A 4853-nucleotide genomic window follows, 5' to 3' on the forward strand; every position below is an offset into this window, starting at 1 on the left:
TTCCTCGACGGAATTCTCCACAATTCTGGATTCCCATGGAGGTTCAGCATCTCCTAAATCTTCAACCAATTCTTCTTCTTCGATAATGTCAGCTTCCTCCACTTGTTCCAGTACAAAGTCATGTTCCTTACTGTCCATTAGAGTTTCTCCTTCATGCTACGTTCTTCATTAGATTGCCCACAGGAAGCCATGGGGATTCCTTGAGTATCCGAACATCGGGAAGGTAATTGATTGATCGCTTGCTCCAGTTGGTGAAGGGTTGCATGAAATTTTTCCACTATTTCCTTGAGACGCTCCCGTGATTCTTGGGTCGATGGATATGAACATGGTGCATAGGGAAGTGGTGGTTCTTGGGGGTAATGGGATTGGAATTGGGGTGGATATGGGTTAGGGTCATATAGAGGTGAATGGTGGTAGGGGGCTTGTGAGTATGGTGGTTCAAAGCTATGTTGAGGAGGTGGTTCATAGGCATATGATGGGGCTTGTTGGTAACTACAAGGAGGTCCACCATATCTATCATCTTGGTATGCACCTCGGAATAGTTATTGACTGTAGTAATTTGGTGGGTGTTGGTTGTCACGAAGGGGTCCACCAATACTATTGTCTCGACATGCATTGTAGAATGGTCGTTGTCCCTGGCATCTTGGAAGGTGTTGTTGCCGAAAGGGTTGATCAGATCCTCGTGACTCCGTCCATCTCTGATTGTTTTGACCTTGATGCATGTTCCTGTTATAATTTCCATTCCTTGCAACAACATTGGAACCAAACTCAAAGCGACGGGGGTGAGAACTCATAGTAGCTAATAAAAATTAAAAAGCAAAAATAAAAGCAAATAAACAAGAAAAATAAAATATTTACAATAACCAATAATAAGGCACACGTTTACAATTCCCCGGCAACGGCGCCATTTTGAACGAACTGATTTTTGCTAGTAGAGAAATTCACAAAATTAATCGCATTGTAAGTATAATTTCTAAACTAACAGAAAATTCTTTCGTACAAAAATTTGGTTGTCACAAGTAACAAAACCCAATAAAATTTATAACTGAAGTATTTAAACCTCGGGTCGTCTTTTCAAGGAATTGCAGGGAGGTATGATTTATTATTGGTTACGGAAAAGGTAGAATTTTGGGTTTTTGCAATAGGGAACAAATAATTTAAATGACAGGAAAAATAAATTAATAATTATAAAGAAAACTCTTGGCAAGGTACGAGAACTGGAAATCCTATCCTAGTTATCCTTATCAGATGTGATGAGAATTGGATTCTGCTCCCGCTTAGTTAACCCTTACTAAATAAAGGTAAGTCAAGTAGATTAATTAATTTGATTCCTCAGTCCTAGTCAACTCCTATGGAAAGATTAGCTTTAGAGGGGTCCAAATCAATCAGCAATCCTAATTTCCAATCAACTGTTGAGTTTGATAACTCAAGCGTTACCAATTACTTAACCAAAGCCAAAAGAAGAAAATAAATCATAAATTAAATTGAAAGCATCAAAAGAAATAGAATAAAACAATCATTAATCTGAAATACCTCAAATAATATTAAATAGAGAAATCAATTCTAACATAGGAAAGTTCATAAATCAAATTGAAAAGATAAATAACAGTTAAGGTAATAGAATAAATAAAACTAGAAAGTAAATTAAAGGAACGTTGAACCTGTGATTGAAGAAGTAATCATAAAATAAGAGGAATCCTAATTCCTAAAACCTAAGAGAGAGGAGAGAGTCTCTCTCTCTCTCTAAAACTACATCTAAATCCTAAAATTATGTATTATGAATGTTGTATGTGTCCTCTTAATTGTTCTCTTTGATTCCCCCATTCTCTGGCTTATATTCTGTGTTTCTGGCTTGGATTTGGGCCGAAAAAGGGTCCAGAAATCACTGAGGACGTTTTCTGCAGATTCCTATACGTGGCGTCCGCCACGCGTGCGCGTGGGTCACGCGTTCGCGTGGTTTGGAGTTTTTCCTAGTCACGCGTACGTGTCTTTTGCGTTCTGCTCAAGGCACGCGTCCGCGTCGTCCACGCGTACGCGTCGCTGCCATTTTGCGCTAGGCACGTGTTCGCGTCGTCCATCCGTTTGCATCACTGCCTTTTCTTCAAAACTTCATTTTTATGTTTTTCTTCCATTTTTGTATGTTTTCTTTTCGTCCTCTAAGCCATTCCTGGCCTATGAAGCCTGAAAATACTTAACACACAGATCACGGCATCGAATGGTAATAAAGAATAATTAAAATTAATATTTTTAAAGGATAGGAAACATGTTTTCACATATATAATAAGAAAGGAATAGTAAAACCATGCAATTCATATGAATAAGTGGGTGAAGAATTGATAAAAACACTCAATTTGAGCACAAAATACATCATAAAATAGGAGTTTATTAGAGTGCATTGGAAAGCCTGGTCAAAATTATGTAGAAGCAAAAAAGAGGGAGGTTTGGGATTCAAAGAATTCTATCATTAAATCACCATGCAATTGGCCAAATAAGCATGGAGAATAATAAAAAAAACCCCGGAAGCCATTTGGTTGCAAACTCTTAAAGCCATATACTTTTCAAATTGCAAACTTTGGGAAGCGCAGAAGCACTGAAACGGATCTTGGATGTGGATAGCATATTACAAGGAAGAGATCTTTTGAAAAGCAAAGATAAATGGAATTTAGGCAAGGGAAGTGGGGTGAGAATTTAGGGTGATAATTGGATTCATGGTATCAATGAACCACTAAAAAAGGGGCTGCAGTGACAATCAAAGAGTGGAAGAATTTCTCACCAACTCCAGATCATGGGGAAAAGAGAAAATTCAAAGGAGTTTTCCCCCAATTGTAGCAAATATGATAGTTCAGACTCCAATCAGCAAAACCTCAGATTCAAATAAGCTTATTTGGCCGTACAGGAAAGATGAAGAATATTCAACAAAAATAGGATACTATGCGGCCAAAAAAAAGAGGAAGAAGTAAAAAACCCAAGGACAACCCCTCGACAAGCAACTCAATAGAGGAACTATGGTAAGGGATATGGAATATGAAGTTTCCACAGAAAATTAAAATGTTTATCTAGAAGGCTACACAAAATATAATACCGGTAAGAGCGAATTTATTGAAAAAAAAAAAGGCTTACTAATTCCAAGATTTGCAAGATTTGCTTTTCGGAAGAAGAGACCAGTGAACATGCTCTACTTTTATGTGATTGGACAAGAGCAGTAGTGTGGTTTGGCTCTCAGTCACAATGCATCTTCTCGAAGGAGAATGTAAAATCAATAGGAGACTGGCTCTAGGTGATGTATAGGAGTGGTAAGAGGGTGTGCAAGATAGAAGCAACTCAGAATTGGAGCAGAATTGGCATCATTACGTGGTCTATATAAAAGGAAAGGAATATGCATGTGTACAACTATATAGAACCTAACCCCGAACTAATCATTAACAAAGCAAGAAAATTAGAACAAGAGTATATCAGCCATACAAAGGAAATCAACATCAAAGTAATGGAGACAAACATAACAAGCAAAGTACCTGTTAAATGGAAACCTCTACCACAGGGCTGGCTCAAGCTAAATATCGATGCAGCCTTATCAGACGGAACTAAAATAGGCACAGTAGCTGCAGTGATCAGAGACCACAACGGAAACGTCTTGGGAGGAACAGTTACCAAAATCACAGCACAATCAATTCTGTTAGCAGAAGCACAAGCAGTTAGAGAAGCTATAATTCTGGCCGACAACCTAGGAATTCAAAAGGCTACCATTGAATCAGACAGTCAATTACTAGTTCAAATCCTCAAAACAGGCTGTACAATTTGGGAGGTTGATCCAATAATCCAGGACATAAGGAAAATCAAAAGAAGAATATTTATTTCTGGTTTTACCTGGACGCCTCGCGGGGAAAACAAACTGGCATACATCCTTAGCACAATTAAAACACTAGAACTAGCTACTCAATTCATGGATTCTTAATCCCCAAACTCAGGTAGCAGACATCATAAAAAAAAGAGACCGGAGATCCCCCATTTTATCCCTGTCCAATCTTTTTTAGTACAACCCAGCAACGGATTCAGAGATCACAACCAGCGTCAGAAATAAAGTTTTGTCTCCAGTTCCAACATTCCACAACCATGGGAGGAACTTGCAGCCAAGAGCCAGTAAATCTCAGTCGTGGTTCTAGGCTACCAATGGAAGCATGCCCCTAGTGCCTACCCAGAGCGTCACACCTCCTGCGTCCAAGCGTCCTCCTCTCTGACAGTCGCGCCATCTTCTCCATCATGCACATCGATCGACGGAGCAGCAATACCCATCTCCCTTCACCATCATTGGAACAACCGTACTTCCATCAACGCAGAACCAACAATAGAGAGTGTGGGAATCGTCCTTACCAGAGCAGTAGCAGTTTGTAATCTTCCGGTCTTGTACACAGTGCTAATTTAGGGAGTGAGAATAGTTGTTGTCGGAGTTTAGCATTGAGGAAGTTGACCGAAGGTGAGAGGGAAAGGTAGTTTGAATTAGAAGGTGTAGGTCTGGGTGGGTCTCTGGTTTCGAGTCCTGCTTGGGTGTAGGCTGGATATGCCCGGCTCTCATCATATCCAAGAAAAAAAAAGATAAAAAAATAAATTAGAACACAAAATTAAAGTTAACTTTTTCTTTTGTCAAAATCAATGTAAAAAATTTAAATTTTAATTGATATTTTAACTTCATATTTAATTTTTATATTTATATTGAGTTTAGTGTATTATTCATTTATAATAACGATAATAATAATGATACTAATAAAAATAAAAATAGTAAATAATGACATGTGCAATAAAATTAATTAATCGATGGAATTCTCCAAATTTTGACAAAAATCGGGTAATACAAATGG

The 4853-nt window shown here is 38.2% G+C and overlaps 1 long non-coding RNA gene across 1 annotated transcript; it reads right to left on the bottom strand.

Moving 5' to 3' along the window:
• Positions 1 to 1514: 1514 nt before the first annotated feature.
• On the bottom strand, positions 1515 to 4597 carry LOC112767005 (uncharacterized). The gene is made up of 2 exons (XR_003184663.3): positions 3865 to 4597; positions 1515 to 3670 (listed from the first exon to the last, which is right to left on the bottom strand). It is a non-coding gene; the product is annotated as an uncharacterized lncRNA (long non-coding RNA).
• Between the last annotated feature and the right edge of the window lie 256 nt (positions 4598 to 4853).

This window comes from Arachis hypogaea, chromosome 17 (assembly GCF_003086295.3).
Source record: "Arachis hypogaea cultivar Tifrunner chromosome 17, arahy.Tifrunner.gnm2.J5K5, whole genome shotgun sequence".
NCBI lineage: Eukaryota > Viridiplantae > Streptophyta > Magnoliopsida > Fabales > Fabaceae > Arachis > Arachis hypogaea.